The following is a 26,557-nucleotide window of genomic DNA, read 5'->3' as shown; positions in this document are numbered from 1 at the left end:
TGAAGACAGAGAGTCCAGGGCTCTCTGGGAAAACACAGGATGGGATTTTCCTATGCTGATGGATGCATCAACCTCCCTTCAATGTGAGTCTCAGCAGGTCCCTGTTACTGAACCTTTGTGCCACCCCTTCTCCCAGCACCTCATGGGATATGGAGGGGTTATTGCTCCCTCCCTCCCTCCCTCCCTTGTCACTCCTGGAATGGTGCAGTGCCTCTCTCCTGGTGCTGTAGTTTGGCAGCCATCAGCCCATTTTGCCAATTCACTGAGACAGTTTCCTCCAAATCACACTTGAGGCTAAAGACAAAACAGCAAAGGCTTGATTTCTTTTTGTTCCCCTGCCAGAAGCCATACATATCATGCCAAGATGTGACATGCAACACCTTGAATTACAGACACACGTCACTCATGCTGACTCAGATCAGGGGAACCCTCAATGCCTTATCCCACATTATTTCTAGTCTGATGCATCAGGGAAAGGCTTCAGCTTTGTGGCGAGGTTTAAACCCAAGTTGTTGGAGTTTTTTCCTTAAAGTTTTAGCCTGGCTTGGGGTTTTGGGGGGAAGAGTTGGGTTGTCTGGGATTTTTACCAGAAGCCTAAATGTTCTTCAGCAGCTGCTGATTGCAAATGATGCTTCTGGCTGCAAAACCCACTGCAAAGAAATGGAAACCAGGAGCAACAGAGTGACTTCAACAGTGGTATCCACTCAGGGTGACCCCAGCCAGCCTGTCTCTGAATTTCACATCTAGGAGGTCAAAATTATGGTCCAGACCTTTTGAATAACTTTATGCCGTGTTTTGGGCTGGGTTTGTCTGTGCCCAATCTCCCTCCCAGAACGCAGAGTGCCCCTCGTTGTGCTGGTGCTGCCCCACAGGTGCCGTGGGCAGGTGCTGAGGCTGGAGCAGGAGCTTTGCCATCCCAGCAAACACTGACACCATGTGCTGTCAAGAACCAAGGGAGCTCCTTTCATATCACAGTATTATGTAGAGCACTGATTGAGGGGAGCATAAAGAAGGTAGAAGCAAACACTACGGGTAATGGAAGAGCATGTTTCTGAGGGATTTTTTTTTTTTTTTTTTTTTTTTTTTTTTTTTTTTGTTGTTGTTGTTGTCGTTAATGTAGGGTTTTTCATATGTGCAAAAACCTATTTAGACCTCAGGTGCCTTAGTGCCATGAAAGTCTCAGTCTCTGCACCTCCCTCTGCCTGGCCCAGCACATCCACCCCACACAGCTCCAATGCACCTTTATCTTCAAGCTGTTCCTGTCGAATCCTCTCTGCTCCTGCCATACAGAGTGCATGTTAATGCAAACAGCATCAAAGAAACTAGAAATGATGTGCAATTCAACATCATTAAGTATGAAATCACTCCTCTCCCGTGCAGGGCTGAATCAATCAAGTTGGCTTTGGGTCTTTTCTTCCCAGAGAGCTTCTGCTGCAGGTGCCTCTGAAAAGCACTTTGCTGTCCATGTTCTGTGTTTCCTGACAGGGATGGTTTATGGTCATTCATGAGCACACACTGTCATCTCCCTACTGATTTAGCATGTGGAAGGGTGGGTACCTACCTTTATTAAAGGCAATCTTAATCTTTTTTATGGAACATTTTATAAAAATCTAAGCTTAGAGCAGCTTTCAGAGGCAGCCACAAATTGCCAGCAGTAATACACCAAAATTAGATGGGATAGATGGGGTTTGTCTGTTGTCCTCTGATTGCTTCCTTCCATCACTTGCCGTAACCAGATTTGTTCCATAGCACCTGGCCATTGTCTGGGGAGAGCTTTCAGGTAACAAAACATGTTGGCACAGTTGTTTTTATATAAAAGATGTATCTATATATATGTAATAACTGAAGTCAAAGTGCAAAAGGAAGTGGGTGGGTGGATGTAGGGGCATGTGGGTGGGTGGTTGCAGAGTTGGGGTGTAGATGGATGGATGTGGATTGGAGTGTAGATTGGTACATGGGCAGGTGGATGTGTTGGTGGAGCGGTGCATGAATTGGGTGTGGGTGGCTTGATATGAGTGTATGAGTGCATGGGTGGGTGCATGCACGGGTGCATTGGTTGGTGCATGAGTGGGTGGGTGCGCAGGTGCCTTGGCTGGTGCAGGAACGGGTGTGTGGGTGCGCAGGTGCATGAGTTGATGCAGGAATAGGTGGGTGATGTATGAGTGCGCGGGTGGGTGCACAAGTTGGCGCATGCATGGGTGGAGGGGTGCACGGGTGCCTTGGTTGGTGCAGGCACGGCTGTGTGGGTGCGCAGGTGCCTTGGCTGGTGCAGACACGGCGCGGCGGCGGTGCGCAGGGCGGGTGGTCGGGCAGACAAAGCCCCAGGGCAGATGTCAGGGCAGGTGCGCAGCTGCCGCTCCGCGCTCGCCGGCACAGCCCGGCCCCGCCGCTCCGGGCGGCAGGCGCGGGCGGGGCGGGGCTGCGGGCCCGGCGCGGGGGCGGCGCCGCGGCCGCTCCGGCTCAGCTCAGCGCGGCTCGGCTCGGCTGGCCTCGGCTCGGGGGGCGGGCGGTGGCACCTGCGGCCGCGCCGTGCGGAGCCGAGCGGAGCGGAGCTGCGGCCCGGATGTAGCCGGAACATGGCGCTGGGGGCGGCGTGACGGCGGCGGCCGAGGTAGGGGCGGCGGGGCCGGGGGCGCGGGGATCCGCCCGGGGAAAGCGGGCGGCGGCTGCCCCTGCCCGGGCGGACGCTCGACCTTGCGGGGCCGCGGCGCTGCCCGCCGGCCCGGGCGGCCGGCTGTCTGTGCGTCCTGGCAGCGCCCGGTGCCCGGAGACAAAGGCACGGCCCGGGCATCCCGGTCCGCACCTGTGCGGAGCGGGCACAGCCGCGGGCGCTGCCAGGGGCGGCTCGCGTAGGGCAGCCGGGGGCTCCGGGGTTCCTCTCCTGAGGGTCGCCGTAGGTGGTTTTGCTTCAGATAGCTAGCAGGGGGTTCCCACAACAATGGCTTTTCTTTTCTTTTTTTTCTTTTCTTTTTATTCTTTTTTTTTAAAGAGACATTTTGCCTTTTGTTATTTCTCCCCCCAGAAGTTGCTCCCAACTTTCCGTGAATATGATGTGCTTTTGGGTTTCCCTCAGGAAGCAGGTGCCCAGAGAGCCGTACAACCGCTCCTGGAAATGCTCCTACACGCGCCTCTATACCTCTGCTCCCTCTTTTTTTTTTTTTTTTCTTCCCTCTCATAAAGGGTTAGAAATGCCTGCAATCGACTCCGCTCTTTTTTCTGTGTTCATGAGCCTCGGATCATCGTAGCTAAAGAAAATGAGCTGCATAGTGACTGCCGTGCTTGAATAACGCTCCAGCCTCAGGCCAGGAGAGGTGTTTTTTTCATGGTATCGATCAGACCTTGAGAATTTTTTACCAGCCCGCCAGAAGCACGCGGGCTGCCTTTCTTCCTCTTTGTTACGTACTAGCCCTCTGTTAACATAAAGAAACAATGGATTTTTTTTTTCCCCCAAAATATTCAGTTTTAGATCTAATGGGTTGTCTTTGCCAGTAAGGATAAAATTCCCACCAACTTGAGAGGGGCCAGCAGTGAGACTACTCTGCTAGTAGCCTTTCCCTTTCATTTTAAAAATTTTTTATATGCTTTAGCATTTGCAAAATGAAGGAATTGAGTTGGTACCTGTGTTGAGATAGATCTCGGTGGTCCCCACTGCCCAGACAGCACTTCAGGAATCATAGCTCCAAATTTATTGCCTTTATTGTACCGTGAGACTTCCAATAACCTGCTCAGGGCTGCAGCAGGGGGCCGTGCTCCCCTGCCCGCTGTGACAGCCGGTGTTGGTGGCTGTGAGCATCGCTGCCACTGCCGGGGACAGAGCTCTTGTCATGTGGAGGTGTATCTGGAGGTCTTGGGGGGTGGCTCCGGCTGTTCACTGAGGAGGCGAGTGGATGTAGTGCCACTCTTGGGCTCCCTTGCTGTCTGCACCCCCAGGAGTGAGACTGAGACGCTGTAGAAGCTCCTCTGCTTCAGTTTGAGGTTCACAGAATGGCCCTTTGCGTTGCTCATTTTTTCCTGCTGATCCGTTGCTGTTTCTACTACGTGGGGATTACAAATGTGTTGATCCCCCCGTGGTGAGCGGCTGCTCTCCTGATTTTCAGGTGGGAATGAGGGACCTGGCTGCCTGGGGCAGGGCACTGGTTTCGGAGCTGCTGCTGTGCCAGGTAAAGCTTTGGGAGTTACTTATTGTGATTCACCTTATTCTTATTGCCTATTTCTGTGTTTTAGTCACTTTTTTTTGGCTGTAGGTCGTTTTAGGTTGATGAAAGGTCTTTGTTCAGTGTGGAATTGTGTATTTATGCTATCAAATGCATTAATTTGAGATAAATTGAGTAAAAGCATTGTTTTAATCAAAGGAAAGACTTACTCTCATGTTGAGAGTGCTGAAGCTAAACTTTTTCCTTTCTCCTGCTTCAAACATCTTTCCAAATGGTTTTGATCTCAGTGAGACCATGATTTCTAGCTGAGATTAATTTTCATCAGATGATTTGAGACCAGTCTGCCGTAGTCCCACCTCCCCGTGTTGCAGGAGCTCTGGGTGCTGTTACACACCTCTGTAGTGTTTCAGCCTCACTCTGAGGAAGTGAGGTCTCACCAGTCACGGTGTGTGCGTGTCCTCAGCTGGAGCGACTGCTGAACCGTGCCTAACTGAGCGGCTCAGGAGTCATTCTGCACCGGGAAGCGGTGCCACAGAGAGACCCCAGCAGGCCTGTTGTGCAGAGCCCTGTTACGAGTCATCAGCAAATTCCCTTGGCACCCCCCTGTGGAGCCAGACCTAGCAAATCCCATTGCTCGTTTGATTCCCTTATTACTTTGGCACCTCTCTTTGCTTCCCAGTGGCTTTTCTGTTTGGGTTGGGTTTTTTTTTCCTGGACGTCTTCATCCATCGTGAATAGTCACAGTAAGTCAGTGTTTGGCTTTCAGTGAGTTCTCAGCATCCCAGTGGCTGATTATAAGATGGAAGTGTGTAACAAGCAAAGTTCCTGCAAAACGTTTTACTTCCCAGTTATTATTTGCCAATTTGGGAAGTACAATGCTGTGTAAGAAATTTGCTCTCCAGCGTCAGCTCCTGCTGTCAGTCAGCTGGGAACAAACTTCTTGTGGTAGGTACTCACAAGTCTGAGTTTTGCTTTATCTCGCTGGTGTTACCTCTGACCCCAGATTTGCTGCTGAAATAGGGGAGACATACTGATCTCATTGACATCAGCTGGGGCATGCAGTTTGGGTTTAAAGCTGAGATCACGGAGAACTCCAGCTCATGTGGCAGAAGCCCAAGAGGTGATGCTGGCACAGATCTGTTGGGGTACAGGTGTTAGCTATTTCAGGGATGTATGGAAAAAAGAACAGGAAAGACAGAACAGAAGAGTGCCTGCATCTCTGCTTCTCCTCTTTGATCACCCTCACATTTGACACCTAAATCCATTTACTGCTTTGAAGGTGCTCCAATTAGGAATCTGAAGTGTTTGGCATCTACTTGTTCAAATACATAAACTGGCTATGGTTTTACCGGTTTACTTTGCAAAAGCTACAAACACAAGTCTGCTGTGTGGCATGTGCTGAAACTGCCAACAGGTGTGTGTGGGTACAACAGCTGAAGAGGTTCAGTGTTGCTGACTCATGGTGCTGTTTGACCATCCTGGAAGCATTTTTGGGGCTGTCTCTGCTTTGCTCCTTGCTGAAGTCAGTGGAGTTGGTTTGTTGGATCTGCTGCAGGGTTTGGCCAGGTTTCTCCAGGTTTTGGTGAAAGCTGGGCAAAACCTGTGTTGTCAGGATGGAATGGTGTGTGATTGCAGCCAGGTGAAACTAGAGAAAGGATGATGGAGACTTCAGGTGGTTGATACCCTCACACCTGTAGGGCCTACACTTTCTACCATCTTCCAGCTATACTCTTTAATTTTACCATTAATTCTGTTCTCTTAAACATAGAGTCTTGCTGTCCTCAATAGCTATTTGAAGCCTGAAATGTGTTTTAAACAACTATTTGCTTAAAAAATGGATGACATGACCAATAGAGCCTTGGTTTTAGTTGCATCTTCCCTTGTAGCTTCTCCAGTGTCTGATACAGGTTTGTGTCTTGCTCAGTAGGAGCTTCATAGAGTACCTTCCTTGTCTCTAGATACAGAGCTTGATATATTTAAGATAATTTCCCCCCATTAAATTCAGCTGTGATTGGTGATGAGGTGTGCCAGAGCACTGCCTGATGCACAGCTGTATTGGCTTTATTATCAGGGAAAAGCTGAAAAGCGGAATGATTCAAAACCATTAACAACTGTGCGCAGAATCCCGGTTAGTTCTGAGCCCGTTTAAAAGGCAACTCCCCACACACCCATTTGGAGCAAATTTCAGAGCACTTTAGTGGTATTTAATGTTCAGGTAACTCTAATTAAGCCTTTAATCCATTAGGCCACAGAGATTCACTGGGGACCTGGCTGCTAGTGCTGGTGTTTCAGCCTGCATGTCACCGAGCCCAGTAGGACTCAATGTTGCCTTTGGAGGGCTGTCCCTCTGACAAAGAAAACGAAGTATTTTCTTCGCAATTAAATGTTTCCTTCTGCCTTTTTTGCTTTTTTCACCGGAGAGAAGCAACTCAAAGGGCAGGACTGTGGCCAAGGCTTCTGGTCTAAAACCAGCTGCAGTGTTTGGTTCTCTTGTGGTTCAGCCATGCCTGTTGAAAGCCCTGGCACAAAATTCCAGCTTTAAACCAAGTCTTACGCCTTATAGGGCTCCAAGATTATCCCTTTCCGAGTGGTGCCTGTGAGTGCAGTGATGTGAGAAATGTGTGCTCCCGTTGCATCAGGCAGAGCCAGCCACAACATACCAACTCAGCTATTTTGCATCTTTTCCAACTTTGTTTTTTTACCCCTGGGCCATGTGAGAATGCTGCCACTTTTGGAAGGTGCAGCTGGTGGAAGTACAAAGGTAATAACTGTCTCCAGATACAGAGCTTGAATATCTTTTGAAACCAAACCAGAAATACGTGAATCAAGTTTAGCTCTTCAGGCCTGCCGTTTCCCATTTGCGACCTTCCGTATCTCCTAAGCAAAGCTTTGACTAAAACATGAGTTGTAGATACCAGTTAATATTTACACTTAGTGAACCACCAAAACTGGGGTCCTGGAAGGGCTGGAAGCTGTGAGGGCAGGTAGCGAGCCTTATTTTCACCCTGTGGAGCCCACGGCACAGGGTACACCCATCCTGTTTGTGCATATGCCATGTGCCGGCATGAGCATGGCCAGAGCGCGCTGGAGAGGGGTGGTGTGACTTGCTCAGAGGCACAAAGTGATGGAGAGTTGAAGTGAAGTCCTGTCTCCCATCATTTTCCTTCTGGGCTCTCCTGGCTTTGCTCTGCTGTTAGAGGTTGTCGCCAGCAAACAGCTCTGCCTGCAGCGGGACACACTGCCCCGGTGTCACAGGGCTGGGAGTTCTGAATTTGCTGAACAAAGATGCCCTTCCAAAAATAGGTTAAGCCAAAGAACTTAGATGCTAAAAATAGCACCAGAGATTTTTTCCTTTTTCTGACTGTCCTTTTTTTGACTGTGTTTTAGATTTATTGTTCCTGCTGGAGGCAGCTAAAGAAATAAAAGAGATACTGTAGCTGTAGGCAAGGGAATAGTGGAAGTAGACATACACAGTCCCCTCTGATGGGGGAAAACCACATGTGTCAGCTATCCCTGTAGAAGTACACAGAAATGCAAAATAACATTGTAAATAAAAATGTGCCATGTCACTAAACCGCTCTCAGCAGAAATGTTGTTGGTTTTTTTAGAAGTTAGGAAGGGAAGGGTGGAGAGAATCCTGATGACAAAGGGGAGGACAAAAGAAATGCCAGCAAACGAAAACTGGAATGAATAAATGCCATAAGAATGATCCTGGTGATAGCCCCTATAAACCTTTTATTATGACACGCTCTGCTGCGTGTGAGTAATTCACTCATCCCAAACTGGTGGCAGTAAAATCTGCCCAGCGGCTTTTCCCTCCTCCCTCATACAGGTTGGTCAGGTCAGAGCTGTTAAAATTTAAGGCTTCTTTCTGGGGATTCTCTATAGAAAGTTTTGTATTATTAAGTTAAACTCCAGCTTTCCCATTCCCCAAGCTAGATGCATGCTCAGAGGACTGAGCTAATGACTTGCACTGCAGCTATTTAAGGTGCTGGGCTGAGCCTGGAGCTGGGAGTCAGGAGGCACGATGGCTCTAATCCCAGCTGTGCTGCTCACTGAGCCACCTCCAAGAAGTTATTTAACCTCTGTGTGCCACTGCTTCCCTCTGGGTAACAGCAGGGATTATGATAATTGCTTTTGAAAAGCACCTTAGGTGTTTAGTTTAATTTTTTTCCGAAGGTGCAGAACTCTCTGAGCTGGAGAGGCTTGATCCGTCTCAGGAGGCTTTGAGTACTTTACAGGATTTTGAAAACAATTCTTAATGCCATGTTGTTTGTTTGGGCCATGTAAAGAAATAAATGTAAAAGATTTTTTGATGCATCTTTTATACACTACTCACAGAAGGACTCTTAAGATACAACTGAAGGACATAGAAACGAGGTATAGTTCAAAAGGGTCGTTACAGGACACTTCATGAAATGCAGGTAAACTGTCAGAATGTTTAAATCATTTACTTTTTCAACCAAATCCTGCCAAGACCTCAGAAACCTGGGTTTGCATGTATTAAACTTGTCTCTCACTTGCGTGTAAAGACCCAAAGGCAACAGATTTGTAGCATTTCTCACTTGGATTTGGAGGGTATTTGGTTTTGTGTTTTACAGTAAAGGGTGATTTTCTAGGCTGAAGAAGTAGGAAGGTTTCCCTGAGAGTGAGATGAGAACAAAGTAAATGCACCCTGAGCTGTTCCTCTATCCCAGATTTTGAAGCATGTGGGAAAGAATAATGGTACATGAATTTGTTTGTGTTGCACACACTGAACTCCTCCCTTCCAAAGAACAGACCTTCTTCCTATTTAAGCTTTTTGTCACACGGAAAAAATAATCAAAGGGTGGAGAATTCCACGGCTGAGCTGCAGTTGAGCCTGGAATGTTAAAGAAGTTTGTGGAGCATGATGCTGTCAGTGGGGTGGCTGGGTGAGAGGCACCATCCATGTCATGGGATGTGCCACAGGGTTTGGGGAAGCAGCATTATCAGGGATTTTATGTTGGAAACATGAATCTTAGTGTGATACTGGAAAGTGCTCCAGTGCTAAGGCAATGACTGTAATCTAAGCCATTGGCTGCTGTAGGAAACCTAGGAAATAAAACGGGTGCTCCTGTTATTATGTAGGAGCTTGAAATGAAGCAGCCAAAAGCTGGGAACTGTGTTGCATCTTCCCAGCATGAGGGATATAGGCCCCATCAGCATGTGCTGAGAAAGGCCTGGCTGCCAAAATAGTTTAGTGTTGCTACAATGCTTGCAGGTGGTGATTGCCTTTTAAGTTCTGCTCTCTGTTCTGACATTTTTAGGACAGTAAATGAAGGATGAGAAGTAGAAACGCAAACAAATTAGAAAAATCCTATGTATGGATGTCTGTTATTACAATCATGTGGTTGGATGGAAAGAGCCCTGTCCTACTGGAAGTCAGGGAGGGGTTGGCAATGAAGGAAAGTGGTTTTTGCCAGTAGCTCTCCTGCCAAAACAGAGTATTGATGACAGGGCTCGGTTTAAAGCAGATGGTGTAATACATACCCTAAAGACTGCCTGGGGAAACACGTGCAAAACCATGTGCCTGAATGCCGCGGAGGATTTATTCCTAGGGGTAAGACAGAAGAAGCCTCCACTTGGGTGGAGACAGGAGTTGAGTCTTGGTCCTGGAAAGCAAGGAAAGTGCTTTACTGAGGCAGGGCTTTTATGAGGGACTCAAGCATGTCTCTCATTTTCTGTTATATTAGAGATACAGTACTGAAACTACTGAAAATGCAACATCCATCCCACATCAGTGCTTTCTCTATCCAGTCTCTTTGAGGACCAACTCTTAGCACTGTCAAGATTCACAGGGAGACTACATAGGGCTTTTTTGAGTACTTAAGAAGTACAAGGCATGAGGTAAATAATTTAAACACTAGTTCAGAAGCATTGCTAGCTGAAAAGTGACTTACAGTCTCTTAACAGGCTAACAATAAGTGGATGTTTTTTCTTCTTTTTGGGGAGAGGACTATGGAATGTGTGGCCTGTCAGCAGGCCTGCTACCTTCCAAGAGAAATGTTTGCTGTAATGAATAGTGCAATAGACTCACAGAATGACCTGGATTGGAAGGGACCTTAAAGATCAACTTGTTCCAACTCCCCTGCTGTGGGCAGGGACAACTTCTACTATCCCAGATTGCTCAGGGCCCTGGGATAGAGCCCTTATCCAGCCTGGTCTTTAACACGTCCAGGGATGGGGTATCCATAACTTCTCTGTGCAACCTGTGCCAATGCCTCACCACCCTCACAGTAAAGAATTTCTTCCTAACAGTTAATCTAAACCTACTCCGTTTGAAGCCATTCCCCTTGTCCTCTCACTTCATACCCTTGTAAATAGTCTCTTTTCATCTTTTTTATAGGCTTCCTTCAGGTACTGGAAGGTCCCAATTAGGTCACCCAGATGCCTTCTCTTCTCATGAACTCAAGTTAAAGCCAGGGCTTCTTTCTTCTTGGGCAATCCAGTCTGAATTTGGACCTCATCAGTGCAATGGATCCCTAGTACTGTGTGTGTAATGGGAAAAACCTGGTACCTCTGTGGCTCACATTTATAACAAACTTCTGTTTGAAGGAGCGTTTTTGACTTTTTCCTCAGCATCTGGTAGGACTTGGTCCACAGTATTTTGTTGTTGCAATTTTTTTTGCACAACAACCTGATGCTGCTTCTTGTGAGAGATCTTCAGCTGAGGATTAAAGGGGTTTTGTGGGGTTTTGTTCCAAAGCTTTTGCCATTTTTATTCCTTTCCTGTTTACTTTGCTCTGGTACTGATCTGACAGCATCTCACTATTTCCCTTCAATTTCCAATTCTGTGTGAGGAAGAAAAACAGTCAACTGTCCTGATTTAGCTAGAAATTAAACTAGCTATTTTTCCATGGAAAATTTCCTTAATAGGAAAATTGGTGATAATTGCTAACTAATGCTTTTTAAAGACTTTTTTTTTTAAAAGGGTGAAAGACTGTCAAGCTGTCAATCAAGACAGATATTGGATAATGCTCCATTTCCCTGACAAGTTCCCTTTATTATATGAGGCATCTGCTTCACTCTGTAAATTTGAGCTGCTCAAAATTTGCCCTTTAATGTTTACTTTTTCTGTCCTTTCTTAGTATTACTCAAGTAGTCCTAGTGTATCTGTACAGCATGGTCAAAAGGATGTAATAATCTTTGAAGAAAATAACTTGGAGGTGCGATTAGCCTTGTAGTATCATGGTATTCCTTAGCCTTTTTCCAGTCTCTCTCCCTGTCATTCCATGGTGCACCCACCTGTCCTTGCTGAAACCAGTAACCAGCCTTGGGCCTGCTCTAAAAAGTGCAGTGCCTGCCCTTGTGATGAGCATATTAAAGCCAGGCAAGTGTGAAACTCAGAGCTGCATGAACATTTGTGGTCCTTATAGGCCATTTCTCAAGACTTTGCCTATAACACAGGGCATTTAATTTTCTCTTTATTTCTTTTAAAGTAGATTTGTAGAGGAAATTGGAGGTTTTTTTGCATTCCCCAGGTTCCAGAAGCCTGGGGTTTTCAGAGAAACTGTTAAAACAGGAGGTTTGTTATCAATGCAGCTACTGGACCTGCTGAGAGTAGCATCTCTCCAAAGTATTGGGTACTCTTTCATGGCTCTGGATTTAAAACACAATGAAGCAAAATTTATCTCAACTCGAGGCACCACTGGCATTGCATGTAAAGCACCACAAATGTACCAAACTGGTTCAAAGCAGAACAGACTTCATTCCCAGACCATTGCCCCACCTCCAGCAGTATTTGCAAGTTGAAAACCATTGCCTTTCATGCACCAGGAGGTTCTGAAGTTAGCATCTGTAGCAGGCTTTGCTGCTCAGGCTGGGCAGGGGATGGAAAACTGCTCCAGCAGTGTTCCCATCCTGCTGGGAGAGGAAATACCAGAGCCGGCGCTGTGAAAGGACCAAGTACAGTATTGATTTTGATGCAGGTAACAGTAAAAATTGTCATGATGTCATAGCAAAGCATTGCAGTCATTATGGCAAATGATGAGAAAAATAAAATTATAGAAATAACCATCTCCCTTGGCCCGCAGATAAATCAAAGCTTAGCCCTTGATCCTCATTGCTTGCTAGCCCAGAACATAAATCCAAGGATTTATCGTTAAGCCTAATGGGTCATAAAATCTGGGCTATTTTGGAGGTAGTTGCAGAGATTTGCAGCCCAGGCAGAGAGCGGGCTCTAAGCTGCTGGGCCTTGTGTAACTGGGTAAATAGCAAGCTTCAAATAATGCTATAAAGCTATCAAATGTAATAACTAATGCAGTCAGGCGAGCGTGTGGGGAGGGGAGCCTCGCTGGTGACGAGCTTGGCCGTCATGACAGAAGAAGCCCTGGTGGAGAAAGACCTTTTAGTAACAAGTTGAAGTCCCTTTTGCTTTGCTGGACATCAGGTACATGCATCTGGTTTGGTTCACATGTAGCACTTTTATTTTCTGCACATCAGTTCTTCCCTCACCGTGGGCCCAAGGGAGCGAGCAGAGAAAACCAGAAACGCAGGAGCCACCGACAGCTCTCTTACTTAGTCATCACCGTTTAAATATTTATGACAGTGCTTCACAGCGTGCTAGTAAATGCATGATAGCATATTATGTAAGAGCAATAAAATTTTAGAAGGAGAAGACTTCACTACTGTCCTCTGCTAGTAAATCTTTGCTACTGTCTGTAGTGAGGCCATGTAAAAGCCATGCCCTTTTCCCCAGTTATTTTAAGTGAAATGGGAGTTTTACGTGGGAATGGGAATTTAGCTTTTACTGGCATTTGTAATCACATGTGTTTTAAAATTGCTCTCCATCTCTTAGTCAGGGGCGACTTCAGTTCAGGTCAGATTCCTGTAGAAGTTGATAGCTCTGAATTTGCAAGTGAGCGGCCGGTCTTTGGTGTATGATGAGGAGCAGGTCCCTCGGTGAGGGAGCCTGGGAGGAGGGGATTTGGATGGTGAGTCTTTTGGGTTAATTGAGAGTTCAGAGTAGCTTGTACTTTTCCCAAAGAGTTGTAGAGTATTGATTCCCATTAGACCTGTACTGCTCCAGAGAAGGGGGTTCTCAGGAAATGATGTGCAAAGTCAGTTGTGCCTGGACTGAGGGTATCTGAGTTAGGTTGAAGTTTGGGATGGATGGCATAGCTTTTGGGAGAATTCACTGCAGAATGCTGACAGTGAAAACAGAAAGCTAATGTAGATTTGACTTTGGGACAGCCAAAAGATTTGACTGTGGGACAGGTGAGAGGGTAACCCATCAAAGGAGGAGCCTGTCTAGCTTAGCATAAATAGTCAAATTGATTTAAACAGAGGTGTGTACATTTGTGCCTTAATGAATCCAAGAGATTCCCCCCACGCCTTTCCTTCGCAAAGGCAGACATTGGGAACCTGTGGTTGGTTATGTTTCAAAATTGCAGAAAACAAACTTAAGAGTTAAAGATGATTTGTACTTGGCATGAGTGCTATTATCTGTCATGATGGCTTTCCTAGCAGTAGTGTATGTGTTTGGGAAGACATTTTAGGGCTCTGTGCCAGGAAAAGCCAGCCTTGGAAGCAAGCTGTATGTGAATGGCTGCGAAAACAAGCCGCTAGCACGAACAGTGAGCCAGCATGTAGCAGGCTCTGGGGTGAGTGGGATGCAGGTCCAGGGGCAGGGACTGAGGGCCCTGCAGGACTTGGGAAAATTCTCTGCACAGTCACAGAGAGAGTAAATGTTGAGCAGGTACTGGATTATTTATCTGATGTACGCACATGAGTGTTTACAAAAAACAAGTGCTCGATGATCAAGACTGTTATCTTAGCTTTTACCAAAGACATTGTAAGGATGCCAGGTGGGAAAGTGAAACCTGCCAAAATCAAAAAGTAGCACGGGAAGTTGCTGACTTTTAATTTTGTGCCTTTGCATATATAGGCAGCTCTAATTATGTGTGTTGTTTCATACACATGATTGAACAGCAGTTGTTTCTGCATTTATTATGTCTCATTACCTGCTGGTGCAAACTGTGAGTGCCTTGGCTGGGCAAGGCAGGAGTCCCCAGACCACAGAGTGTTCTTACAGGAAGGGCTCCTGGATCTATCAGCTCCCACAGTTAAGTCTTTCCCCTTTTTCAGGTTTCTGAAAGCCGTGCTGGAAGATGTGGTGATGTTTTAGTTCTTTTGGTGCAGTTTGAAAAGCAGAAGCTGTAGTAGAGCTTGGTACTTGGCTGGGGACACCCAGTGCATTATCTTGTAACTCTGTATTGACCCCAGTTCTCCAAACACTTTTCTTGAATTTCGGACCTCAGGAGACCACTGGATAGTGGGACAAGGGCCCATTTTTCATACATTTGAGAAAGATGGTGGGATGGACACATCTTGGTTTTGAGTTTCATCCATGGGATGAGTGTTGATTCAATGTCTGGCTGGGTCTCAGTTTGCTTCTATGATGTACCTGGCAGTTCCAAAATTCCCCGAACTTTTCTCTTACATTTCGCTCTTATGTTTCTCTCTTCTAATGTTTTTGAATTTTGCTGCTTTATATAGGCTCCTTTTCCTCCCCCTCTCACCACTTGCTGCTTCTTCTCCTCCGCCCCAGTTACTAAAATCTCCTCTCCCCGATGCGTCACCTTCGTCAGCAGCGCTCTCATCATCTGCGGGCTGAAAGCAGAGCACACTGGGGGAAGAAGAAATGACCCCGAACCCTCCTTAAGTTTTCAAGTGGATGGAAGTTCTTTGCCGATCAAAGGTGGCACGCAGGAGTCTCTTCTCTTTGCTTCCTCCATCCTTTTTGTGGCAGCTCCCTGTTCCTGGCTGGGCGCATCCCTCAGGCTCTGCAGGGCCGAGAGTGGCTTTGCATTTCCAGATAAAAAGCACTGCTGAGTACCCTGGTATGTAAATACCAACTGCAAAATTCCTGAAGTCAGGGTGGTAGGTGCTTTCAGGAAGATGGGAACCCTTTTGGTAGGGAGAGATGAGCTAGGGACAGCAAGGAATTTTGGAAAGAAGGGTAAAACAGAGAGAGGAGAAATGCTCGATGATAAAGCTCAGCTGAATCAGCTGGTGAGAAAAAGTCATTTTGATTGCTGCAGTCATCAAACCATGACTCTGAGAAATGTTATGAATAGCACTTACATGTAGAAAGTTTGTAGGTGGGTGAAGAACGGATCCTGTGCCTCCCCCTGGACGTTCTGAAGCCGCAGCCGGACAAAGGCCCGAGCAACCTGCCCTGGTCCTCCTGCAACCCATGAGCACAGAAGCCCCTCCAGCCAGGGTGAGTCTGACATTGGTCTGTGTTTGGAGAGACGATCAAAACAAAAATATTTGGGTCATTGCCAAGTGGAAGTATTAGGAGTGACATGGCAAATTTGTTTTAATGTAATCTGGACTTAATCACCAGTTTAGACTGTACTGGAGGCTTTCAGCTCCAGTAAGGGGTTGATTAGATAAATGTATTTATTTCCCTGCTATTCATTTTCCATGGATGAACATACTGGGGTAACTTAAAAGCATGTAGCAAGGAAGAAACAAACAGAAAAAAAGGGACAAATTAAGTGACTGCTGCCAGATTAATTATTCTGTTGCATTTCAACTAATATTTTTAAACCTACAACTTTGAAAGGGAATGTTCAAAATTATCTTTGCAATGACCATCTTTCCATCTAATTTAAAGTCATTCAGCTTTACAAGAAGCAATTATGCTGCACACTAACAAATGAAAAGACATGGCAACATCAGAAAAACTGATTATTCAAGCAATCTTTCTTACATAAAATAGCCAGCTAATCTCCCAGCTTCAGTCCTTGAGTGCTATTGCAAATACCCTCCTGAAAGAGAACTTCATTCTCGGCACACTGGCAGTCTGCCTCTCATCCCTGATGGCTCCCTGTGTAGTCACTCATGGTTTGGGGGTTAAGAAGTTGTATTCTCTTTTGTTTCAGTATCTCTTCTTGCACTCAGTGCAGTTTTTTTCCTTGTGACCAATGAAAGTGAAGTGCAGGGAATGAGGTTTGTGTCCTTCTTAGAAAAATAAGGAAATCTCCAGACTTGCAGCTCTTCTGCTGCTTAGGCCATCACCCTTGATGCCATCTGAGCTTGTGGAGGAATCTAAATGTTTTGTAAGTCTAGTCTAACTAGTGTAGTGTTGCACTTGAAGTGGTTATTGTTAGCCTAACTCTACTTTTTATAGAAAAAGAAAAGGAAAATAAAAAGTCCTGCTGCAGAAGAACTCTTCACAATAAGTTGTTGCTAAACACCTAAAATCCCAATATCCATGCCTTTCTTTTCTCACCCCTCCCCTGCTCCCTGGGAGAAACCAGTGTGGAGTAGGGGTCAGTCATCTACCCCTTATCCAAGTCACTGATGAAGAAGTTAAAGAATAGTGGGCCCAGTGTAGGACCCTGGGGGACACCATTAGTGACAGGCCTCCAGCCTAGACCCTATGCCACTGATTACCATCCTCTGGGTTCTGCTGTTCAGTCAGTTCTCAATCCACCTCACTGTCCACTCAAAGCTCCCTTTAGCCTTACTGACCCTTCTATAAATGCAAACATGCCTTTTCTGCAATAAAGCATTTCTACTTCCTGATTGCTCTTAATATTAAAAACATCTACAGAAAAAAGTCAGTGAGTCATCTGTGTCCTGTGCTGCCGTCAGGAGGGGTATGATGCTGATGGAGCCTTTTATTTTTCCTGCTGGTAGAAGCAGGAGGTGGAGGTTGGTGGTTTCTTCCACTCTACTTTAAGATCCACTTGGGATAATAAATATGTTTTCCAGCATGCTTTTACGTGTTCTTTCTTAAAGTCAGTGTCTGCACATTGTAGCTGTCTTTGTTGTACGTGGAGCATCTTAAATGCATCAGATACGTGCTCCTAATTCTGTTAGCCCTAAACTGGTTTTGTCAATGTCTGCATTTCTGTGGCTTTGGTGAGATTTTTTTGGGGGTGTCCAGGACCATCCTGTGCCCCCCTCCTGTCTTCCCACACCAGCACCCCTCTCTGTGACGTCTGTGCCCCTGCTTGGGAGTGCCCTCCTCTGTCATTCTGTGCTCCACCCAATGGCACTGGGATCATCCATATTTCATTCTCCACAGAATGCCTGCCTGTTATTACTCTCTGTGCAAGCCTTACAGTTATGTACAAGGATAAGGCACCTGGCCAATAGAAAAATTGCTGGTACAGCTAAACAAGCTGCAGCAAAGCCCCAGGGAGGCGCAGCCCGAGCCTGACCCTCGGCCAAGGGTTCAGTGCATCTGAATCATCCGGTTATTTGCTGGTTTTGTTCTCCCTTTCCATCTCATAACACTTCTTATTTTTATATTTTCATCTTAATTATTGCAGAACATAAGGCTGATGTTTACAGGGAACTGTTCATACGGCTTTCAAGACTTCTTTCTTGATCTCCAAGTTATTTGAAGGATTGTTGTGTTTGCAGAGTGAACATTGCTATCCCTGCCCTGGGAGTGGCTTTGTGTTTCCCAGCACTGAATTTAAATTGACATTTTAAAAGCAATTTTGTCTGAGCTTCAGTCACTTCCAGTGTCAGAAAGTTCAGGCACTACAGCCACAGGCCATCAAGATGATCACTCAGTCACAGGGAGTCATTGGGGTTTTCTGTCCTGCTGTCCGTGAAGGAAGAGCAGAGGAGCTGGTGGATCGGATCACAGCCGCTGCTCAGCCGGCTGAGCTGGCACGTCTCTGCCGTGCTGCCTGGAATTGGGAATGACGTTGCAACTCACTGGGGTTATGCTGGTACCATTAGCTCACTTACCTCTCCAGCTCTGAGTTGTCTTTGACAGCCAGCTCTGTCCCTGCTCTGTGTTTCGGTATGATCACAGTGTTGTTAATCTTTCCTCTGAAAACGTTGGGCAGTACTTCTTTATCTGTAGCCAGTTGTAGCAGTAAACTGCTCTTCAACATTCCTGATCATCGCTGGGGTTTGGGGTGGTCTGCCATTTGTCTAAAAATAGGTATCTATTCAACCTTTGTCTGCTGTACTATTTCCATGTACCCCTCTTCAGTGGGATTTGCAGAAGACTGTCTCTTTTTAGAAATCTTGCTAAATTCTTTTCTTTGAAATTGCAGAATTTTACAGCTTCCACCCCCAGAAGTAATGTTGCCCTGAGATATGCTTTCTGACTTTCCTTCTTTCCTGCTCTTAACACTTCCCTGTATTAATTTGCATTTTCCAAGACAGAAGCTTGGCCCCAGTTTCCTTAGGGTATGCTGCCCTTCCTTGGCAAGGCTTGATCTGCCCCAGGATTCTGCTTGAGTCTCTTCTACTCTGAACTTCTTCACTCATCTATGTTTTGAGCATTTCAGAGAATTTTACTGTGGTGGATGAGCAGGAAACATGGAAAACAGCCCAAATCACATGTCAGCCCTAAATTCTGCCTGCAGGCTCCTCTCCCTCCTTATACTGCTGCTGCTGGGTGGACTGTAGCTACCGAATCCCTCTGTGGCATTTTCCAAATGTGATGTATCCCAAAGGATGCAGAAGACTGTCCCACATTAACACTGAGTTTTCTGAGGCTCATCTATTCAGGATATGTTTAAGCAAATGGAGTATTCATTATTCTAGATAAAATTAAGGGGGAGGAGGGAGTGGTTTCACATTTTGAAAGCAAACATTTAAAACAGATGCAGCCTGCTGCAAGGAAGGATCACATTGAACTGCATGACTTTTTAAAAGGAAAGAACATCCATTTTACTCAAGTCCTCAATATGAAAGATTAGGAGTTAAGAGACATTTTTCGCCCACTTTGAAAGTAAATGTATTTTAAATTTAATTCTTTGGTGCAGCTGCTGCTTTCTCTCTCTGGAAAGCCTTCCTTGTGCTTTGAGCGATGTAAAGATGTGGGCTGGGTGCTAATCCTGTTTAAGATTCCAAACTTCCTTTCCACTCTTCAGAGATTTTCCCACCACCACCTTCCAGATAAATGTAGAACTGTCTTTTATTTTAACACAGCACTGGTTTAGGGATATTTGTTGGAGATCCATAGTTTCAGTGCAAGGAAAAGTATGATTGTGAAGGTTTCATGTTGTTTTGGAATAGATGTAATCAATGTAAGATGGTATGAAATCATCTGGTTTCTTTTTTTTCTCCAGTATAAATATGTAGTGCTGCCTGCACTTAAAAAAAAAAAAAAATCCAGAACAACCCAGGACCTGTGAGAGAGTCCCATGGTCTGATGGTGCTGCTGGGGCAGCCAGGAGCTGTGGCAGGATGCTGCTATTACTGCTCATCACTGATGGGTATTGTTGGAGTTACTGCTCCAGTTACCACTCACTTGGGGCTGCAGAATCACCCTGCGGGATGGCTTAGTCTGAAGATGCTGGCAAGTTAGGGATGCCAAAATTGTGGGGAATCTGGTGTTCCCTGAGCTCTGTTACCACCCATGCACTGCAGGAGGAATTACTGAGGGCGCATGACACCAAGTATCAGCACTGAGAGAGTCTGGCTGAAACAGCAGCAGGATTTTGCTGTCTCATTACCCTTGCTGTCCTGATCCAGTCTGCCCCAGGGACTTCCCTCTCCTAACTCCAGGTAGAGCCTCCTCCTTTCCTCCTTCCTCCTCTCCTGAAGAAAGGGAGCTTTTGTTGATCAAGTGCGCCGATCTAGAGCTTATTAATGCTGTTGTACCATTCTGAATACATCAGCTATGCCCATAATAGTCTGAAACCATTATTCTCTAGAAGTGATCTTCCTATCTTCCTTTATTATTGTTACTATTATTATTAATTTTATACAGCCAGCACTGCAGTCTGAGCACTTTTCCAATAGTAACTTGTATTTAGTGACTTAGTAAGGTTTATCCAAGTCACAGATTCCCAGCAGATGTTCTGAGTTTGTTTCTTATTTAAAAACATCATCTAAATTCAAATCAGGAATTAACACAGTTCTGCAAATGACATTCACCCCTCTGCAGAAGGACCAGCATTAATCCTGTGTGCAGCAGCAACGGTATTTCAAGCCTTGTTTGAGGGCTTTAGTGGGCTTAAATCAGCCTTAGGCAAAGCACAAGCGTCTGCAATAGTTAGACAGGACTAACACAGCCTACTTTGGGTGCTGAGTGTCAGAGGGGCTGTGTCAGGACATGGGCTCCCTTTATAGACAGGGGAGAAGACAAGGTGCTCCACAAAACCTTCCTGCACCACTTGGTACTGGAGTTAGTGGTTACAGACAAAATCTTCATGTAGTCCTGTTCCTAAACCATTTGCCCTACTGCTGGAATCTTGGTCTTTGCAGGGAGAGGGGCAAGGTCCCTGTTTCAGAGCTTTAAGGGAACCAGTGGGGTGCTGGCAGAACCAGCAGGATCTTTCTTTAGGGCGATTTCCAGCTTCTGCTGAGATTCAGTTCCGGTTGATCTGGTTCTTGTAGGGCTCTCTGGAAATCCCCACTGTGATATATTAATATATTTATATGTTAATATATTTGCCTCCTTACTGGTTGTCATCAGCAGTCCATGCTCTTGGAGTTCCCAGAGCTCCCACAAAACCCGTTGTGCTGGGCCAGTGGGTGGGTTGGAGAGCTTCCATCCATCCATCCCTTCTTCCCTCCCTCCTGTGCCTCTCTAGGGCTGAGCCTGCCCTTGGCATAGGAATTGTGAAGTGGGGCTCCAGGTACAAGAGGAGTGTGATACACTCGCTCCTCCAACATCCTGCTGCTCAGAAAAACATAAACCCAAAGCAGATGTGTCATTAAATCATTCTGAATCATTGCAAACATTGCAGGAGTTCAGTACAAGCATCCATAGCTTTAAGCCACCTCCGCAAAGTGCCTTGTTTCTGTCATAAAATTTGGATGAACTACACTGGGTAAACTGTTTTACTGTTACCTGATAGCCACCTACCTTTTAGAGCTGAGACTTGCTGAGGGAAGATAAAAATAGATTTCAGTGCGTTCTGAGAGCTCAGTGTGATTTCTTGGTTCCATAAAGCTGCTGCCCAGTGTAGGAAAATACCTCCCTTTAATTCAGAGACCAGGCAAAGGAAGCTGTCTGACCAGGATCTGAGATGGAAGCATATGATAATTTAATCACTGGTTAGTTGGTGATAATGAGCAAGTATTTTGCAAAATGAGCTCTTAAAGGGAATCTCTAAACATAGATCCTGGTGCTGCAGTGCTGGAGTTGAGCACGGAGTGTGGCCCTGCTGTTCCCAAGAAAGGCTCAGCAGATCAGTGTTCCTTTGCAGCCAGGCATTGGTGGCAAACCTGCTGCCCAAATTACCAAGCAACACATGTGCCAAGGCCGGGGGGAGGACAGAGCTCCGAGGGTTTCTTAACTCAAAACTGAGTTAAGTTAACTTTGCTGAGCTTTTCCAGCAAGGATACATTCCCCTTTAATTGCTGGACTTCTGAGAACAGCTTGACAGAAGAGCAGCCAAACAATCTTGTTTTCCTTTGTTAGCTATTTTTATTTTACCTGGATCATTATTTATCAAAGAGCACTGCTATCACTTGAAATAAACATGTTTAAACATTAATAAGTAGCTTAAGAGATGCTCTTTATGATCCTGTCTGGGAAAACATCGTTTGATTTTTGGAGGAGAAAAAATTCAGTGCCAATGTTTTTTCCCTCATGTGTTTTAATATACCTCAGTAATTACTTTGCAAATGGGAAAGCAAAGAAGGGAAATTGCTGCAATCAACTGCCCTTAACACTGCCTTGACAAAAGCCTGACCAAGCCAACAGTGTGAGTGAGGAGGGGTTTGTGAGGGTACCTGGGTCTGCACACTCTTCTGTATTATCTGTTATAATTTGAGCTGCATTGAAAGCCTCAAACAAAATCAGAATGTCTTGATGCTACTCATATTTCCAAACTTCTTGGAAAACTGGCTGTCAAAAGGAAGATTTATTCCATTTCCTTGTGGCTGAGCAAGTTGCACTACGTAAGTGCTGCTCCCCGTCCACGTGAGATGCTGGGTTAGTGGCTTCACAGTGATTCAGAAAGTCAAGCCAGAAGGGATTGTTGAGTCATCCTTGTCCTCACTCTGGTGTTCCATGAGCTGCTCTGTTTCCACCTGCTCATCTCAGCACAGGACACGCAGTGTCTGACTGCACTTCGCTCTGCAGGAAGAGATCCAGGCTTCACACGGCATCTCCAAGAATTTAAGCGTTTTCTGCTCTATTTCATAGCTTGTTTGAGAGTTTAATGATTCATGCTGTAAAAATACTTTCCTTGTTGGCTTTTCCCTGTCTTCAGCTTCCAGCCAGTGATTTCTTTTATTTGTTACTGCAGAGATAACAAAGCCTTTTTCTGGCGCTGTGTTTTCCTTTGTGAAGGGGGTTTTACGCTATAATCAAGTTACCTCTCAGACAAGCTGAACAGATTGAGCTCCACATTTCTCATTAAAAGAGATTTTTCTCCCACCAGTAATTTTTAGTGCATCCTTCTCAGTTTTTAACATCATCGTGCCAAGGTTGACCCCAAAGCTGTTCCAGGATCCATCCCATCAACTGTGACATATGGGGTTGAAGTTGCCTTCTGGCTTGCACGTGTTGCATTTCCAGTTTATGTGGACATGGCCCAAGTGGAATACCCCATCACACAGGGAGGTTGTGCTCTGGTCTCCTGGATATTTTTACAGAGGCATTTTGTTGCTGGCTGCTGTGGCCAGTTCTGTAGGTACGTCCACGGTTCTTGTGGTGCCAAAGAGTTTTTGTGTTTTCCTTGATTTTTTTTGCGATTAAAAGAGGAAAAAAGTTTCACAGTGCAGAGCTGTTCCTGGAGAAAGATGAGTTACTGACTTAATAAACACAGGTATTCCCAGTGCTTTCTTATTTGTTGGTTTTCTGGTTTGGCAGCTAAGCTAAAGTTCAATTAAGTGTCTCTAACCTTGCTGCAGGGAGAGCTGGGGAACCATTTGTTATTTTAAATCTCTTTACTTTTCAATTGTCAAATTCAATTAAGGGAGAATTTATGCTTTCATAAGGAAAGGGCAGCAGCTATAGAAAACGACCAGAGTTGTTCCAGGATCTGTTGAGGGATTTCATGCTTTCAGCAGAGCCATCTTCAGAGGTTTTGGCAGTAACTTCAGAGTTGTGGCAAATAAGTATTTGCTTATCTTAACATTTGGGGAGTTTAATGTGCATGTTTTCATGCTTTGCAGCCAGGCTGCAACCGCAGAGGGCAGAGCTCAGTAACATCCACCTTTAACCGCTGCTTTTAGCCTACTTGCAGAAAGTTTGTTTGCACAGGCTGCACCTTGCCCCAAAACTGTTGAAATCAAAAGTGATGTTTCCAGGGAACCCAGACACGTATGTAGGGATTTTGCAGTTGGTTTTGTTTTAATTTCACTGCATCCCAGAAACATTTCTTTCCTTCAAAACCTCATTTCTGATTATTCTCCTGTTTTTGGGAAGAGAGAGAAAAAGGCTTATTGGGCGCTTGTACAGTATTGTATGTAAAGACTGTGGGGTGCTTCAGTCGCATGGGTCCTGTGGCAGTCTGAGATTGGTGTTCTCATAGGCTTTGTCAGTGGTGTAAAACCAAGTTGCAGATGTTTCTTGAGTTCACCTGAAGCCACCTCCTAACCAGGGACTCGGGCATTTGTGTTGAGCTGCTGCACATCCAGTGCCTGGATTCAGAGAAGGAGACTTTTGGTGTAAAATACTGTTCTCAGGCTGTCAGGATATTCTGCTGTGTAACCTGGTGAGGTTTCTTTATACCCCTTTGCAATAAACTTTGAGCTTTTCAGTAGTCTCAGAGCAAATGCTCTTTCTTTTGCTGTCTTGTCCCCTCTCCCCCTCCACCTAATGGTAAAAAGTATTTTCAAATGCTATTTCACATAAATCTGGGAGGCTGAGTGACTTAGAAGCCAGCTGGGAAGCTGAATGTGTCATCTCTGGAGTAAAACATAGATTTGGGGAGTTTTCATGGGTTTTTTTTCCCAGTGTTGCCATTTCTGGTGGGCCAGCAGATGGAACTGCCCACGAGGCTGTATTTATCCCTGCAAAGCCAGCTGCTGCAAAATGCTGGGGTGAGGGTTGCTTTGACTCCTGTGCTTTGAAGAAGCTTGTTATTATAATGAGAATAATGTCCCTCTGTTTGGCTTAGCAACGTGCTGCAAATCACTATTTGTTCTTGAGCTTGTGTGTAAATCCCACTTAGTTAATTTAGGCCAAAGCTGCAAGTCTGTATTTGTTCCTATGAAAAAAGAAAAGGATCAGAGCAATTTGGGGGCAAACATGATTTCTGAGATATCACCTGGTGAGATATCATCTGCTAAGGTATCTGGTGGCATCCTGGAAATTAAAGGGGTTTTCCCACTGGTGTGGATGTGATGCCATACCCTGCATTCTCCATAAAAGCACAAATGTGGTCATTACAGTGAGTGGCAATTGGCATTTAGGCATTTGTCACTGATCCTGAGAGGTCTTGGAAAGGCAGCAGCCAAGAAACATGGGGCCAAGAGCACCATAAGCTAAGAAACAGCCAAAATAGTGTTAAAACTTTTGATATTCAAGATAAAGAAATTCAAAATAGTAGCACCAGTGGGTTTGCTGTGCAGGTAGAAGAAGAAAGCTAGGATGGTAATAATAAAATAAGTACTTCTGGAAGCTCAGGAAGGCAGAAGCAGGAGGAGTGTTAAGTGCTGGGTGAAGCCCACGGCATCCATGTGGGAGCTGCCAGCAGCACAGCGGGCACCAGGCAGTGGCTGCTGCCCAGGGACACTGTAAATCCTGTGGAAATGAATATTTAATAGAGAAATAAAGTGATTATATGTATGTGTAAATGCTGTTTTTATCTCCCTGCTGCCCTATAAATGGCTGGTAGCTATCAGCCCAGGAGGGCTGCAATAATTATGGCTTCACTGACTTGGCTGATAAAAAATCAATTCCATTGGGATGGTCTTATGCTTTCCTTAATGGGAAGCACTGGAAGCACTAGCCCTATTTTAAGTATGCACCTACAAGAAAAAGGGACTTGCTTGAAATCCAGCTTTCCCCAAAACTGGAAAATTCTGCAAATACTGCTTAGCTGTCTCTTCCTTGGCAGCCTGGGGACACACAGCACTCTCTAAGAGCAGTCGCTTTTCCTGGCGGTCCCAGACGTTTTCCCAGCTGACCATGTTTGGTTTGGTTCGGTTTTACCTTGGCTTGTTTGGTTTTTTCCGCCCAGAGGAAAACTCCAAAGTTTTTGCCTGATTTGCATTGTTTCTGTCAGTATTTCACAAGAAAAGGTTTCTGTTTCTATAGGAGTGCAAGGGAGACAGGTGGAAACCAAGACTTCAGACTGAGCCAAGCACAACATTATTTGTGGATGGATAGACCCATCCTCAGTCTCTGCTTGGGAGCTGATGCTGGGGCTGAACTGAGATTGGTAACATCTGAAGTCTTCAGAAAATGCTTTTATAGCAACTTCCCCTGTGTTGTGTTGTTTCCTAGGGGCAATTTGTAATTTGTTCACTAATAGACTCTCTTATTTAGACAAATTAGACCTTTTTAACACCATTCGTATTAGCTGGTTTTGACTGCACTGTGTTAATTACAACAGGGATGGGGACATAGTAATTGTAGAGAATTGTTCTCTAATTTGGGGAAAACAGGCAACGCTCTGTGCCCAGCTTCCAGTTTGTTTTCTCTGTGTTTCAACATGGTACTTAAACCATTAACATAATCTTGGGGTGGCTGTAAATATGTGAATAACCGGGTAGGAAGGAGTCATAGAACAGTGCAAAAATAGCACCAGGGAGAGCAAACTTGGTTCTATAAACAAAATAAGACCAGGAGGAGGAGGGAAATGAGATGCCAGTGGTGCTGCATCCTGGAGCCAGCATGGATGGTTATTGTGGCTTATATGGAGTACAGGTGGGGACTGGGTAATGCCATCGCATATTGCAGTGGTCTTCATCTTCGCAGTGGAAATTGGGGGGTTATTGCCTGTTTCAGTTGTCCAGGAGATCACTGAAGGCTTTGAGGAAGACCCAGCCAAGGTTCATCAGGCACCACCACCTCAGGGATACATCTCCCAGGTCGAAGCTTTGGTCCCCAGCAGGATCCTCTGTTTACCTTCACTTAATTCCATGGCTCTCATCTCGTTCCCTCCATGCTGTGTGGAAGAGGGGAGCAGAGAGCCATCTCCCTGCTGAAGCTGAGAACACCCAGCCCTGCTGGAGAGAGGGAGCCCTCCCAGTGCACCTGATCCCAAGCCTGATGGAAAGGACAGTGCTGCTCACGTGCAGGGGGACTGGGGTAAACAGTGTGCATCAGGACATTGGTTTCTCAGAGCTTGACTGTATTATTCTGTGTTTTAACATCTCTCTGGTGCTACTAAATCAATAAGTCTCCAATGATGAAAGAATATAAAATACTGGCAGGGTAACAAAGCATATTCCTCTTTAGTGCAGAAATCTGGAATTTTGGCATCCCCAACATGTTGAGGGTGTTTGAGCCTTCTCTCAATCCATAGGAACTTCTTGGCTACAGA

The 26,557-nt window shown here is 45.6% G+C and overlaps 1 protein-coding gene across 2 annotated transcripts in view; it reads left to right on the top strand.

Annotated features, from left to right (window-relative positions):
* The first annotated feature begins 2,499 nt into the window (after positions 1–2,499).
* PAK5 (p21 (RAC1) activated kinase 5) overlaps positions 2,500–26,557 on the top strand; it is an 87,734-nt gene continuing 63,676 nt past the window's right edge. Inside the window, exons 1-2 of one of the 2 annotated variants that reach the window (XM_082277116.1) lie at positions 2,537–2,611; positions 4,098–4,160. The gene's annotated coding sequence lies outside the window, so the exon portion shown is untranslated. Of the gene's footprint in view, positions 2,612–4,097; positions 4,161–26,557 lie in introns of both variants that reach the window. The other variant, XM_082277115.1, reaches the window with a different exon arrangement.

This window comes from Coloeus monedula, assembly GCF_965178545.1.
Source record: "Coloeus monedula genome assembly, chromosome: 2".
Lineage (NCBI taxonomy): Eukaryota > Metazoa > Chordata > Aves > Passeriformes > Corvidae > Coloeus > Coloeus monedula.
This window is presented reverse-complemented; position numbering and strand designations above follow the sequence as displayed.